This window comes from Echinops telfairi, unplaced genomic scaffold, assembly GCF_000313985.2.
Source record: "Echinops telfairi isolate 266 unplaced genomic scaffold, ASM31398v2 ScPeMD7_2;HRSCAF=8, whole genome shotgun sequence".
NCBI classification, from domain to species: domain Eukaryota; kingdom Metazoa; phylum Chordata; class Mammalia; order Afrosoricida; family Tenrecidae; genus Echinops; species Echinops telfairi.
The window spans coordinates 50110115-50111427 of record NW_022103898.1 but is presented as its reverse complement, the minus strand read 5'-3'; the positions used below and the strand labels follow the sequence as shown (position 1 = coordinate 50111427).

The window sequence follows — 1313 nt, the reverse complement described above, 5'->3', positions numbered from 1 at the left end:
AGTCTCTGCAGGCGTGCAAGCTGGCCCAGTCCAATGGGTGGGGCGTCGTGGTGTCTCATCATTCTGGGGAGACCGAGGATACTTTCATTGCTGACCTAGTGGTGCGACTCTACTGGACAGATCAAGACTAGCGCACCATGCCAATCTGAGCGCCTGGCCAAGTACAACCAGATCCTCAGAATTGAAGAGGAGCTGGGCAACAAGGCCAAGTTCGCTGGCCAGAAGTTCTGAAATCCCCTCGCCAATTAAGCTGGGCAGGCAGACCTCTGGTCGTCCCTCCCCTGAGCCTGTCGGCGTTCTCACCGCTTCATTAGAGCTGCCCCTGCAGCCAAGCCAGACCATCTGGACACCAGTTGGAAACCCCAGCTTTGTGATCCTGTGACATCCCAACTCCTCGCCCTTCTCACGAGCTTCCCACCAAGTGTCCCAGTGTCATCCCGAGGTGTCAACAGGCAACATCCCCAGTGGTTTTGTTTGCAAAATAAACATCAGTGACCCCTAAAAAAAAAAAAAAAAGAAAATATGTATGTATGTGTGTGCGCGTGCAAACATGTACATGTTTATGTATATTATGTGTATATATGTGTGTGTGTGAATGTATATAGATGTTTATATATACTCATATACATATATGTAATTAAAAAAATTTTGCTCTTATTTTGTGTACAACACAAAGCCTATACATGACCTTATAATAAAAAGTCATGTTTTAAAGTGGTCTGAAATATAGCAGTTATATTTCATATTTCAAATATAGCAGTTATCTATTCTCTGCTGCTGTTATATGAAGATTCTTATATTGCAGATGAGCTCACTGCTGGGTATTGCTAGTGATCCTTACGAAGTGAGAAGCCTGACTCCTATTCACCATTCAGAGGTCTAGCACAGTTTTCCACATTCCCTGGATGCTGTCAGATTTAGGATGACAGATCGCGTTTGCACACGACTTCTCTTCAGATGACGCTCTGTGAGTCTTTCCTTTTCTCCAGGTTTCCAACCCTACGTGTCCTAGTTGCCTTGTTCTAAAAACGTTTCCGTTTGTGAACATCTTTAAAGAAAAAATCTACAATCGAGAGTATATAATTATAGTCTCTGTATTCTTTCTTATATTTCTATAAATGTATATTTTAAAATTTAGGTTGTTGCTAAAAGGGATCCTTTTTCACCCAAATGCCAAACCAAACTCACTGCCATCAAGCCCATTCCAACTCATGTTGACCTTACCTAGGGTTGTTGAGGGTGTAAATCTTTACAGGACCAGTCATCCATGATGCACACCTTCGCGACATGATCGCTGAAGACAAATGTGTTGC

The 1313-nt window shown here is 43.1% G+C and overlaps 1 protein-coding gene and 1 pseudogene across 1 annotated transcript in view; one reads left to right on the top strand and one right to left on the bottom strand.

Annotated features, from left to right (window-relative positions):
- Positions 1 to 249, top strand: part of LOC101651338 — a 1693-nt pseudogene extending 1444 nt beyond the window's left edge.
- The window catches only part of LIN7A (lin-7 homolog A, crumbs cell polarity complex component), a 246476-nt gene that overhangs the window by 125155 nt on the left and 120008 nt on the right, over positions 1 to 1313 (bottom strand). The gene's annotated exons all lie outside the window — the stretch shown is intronic.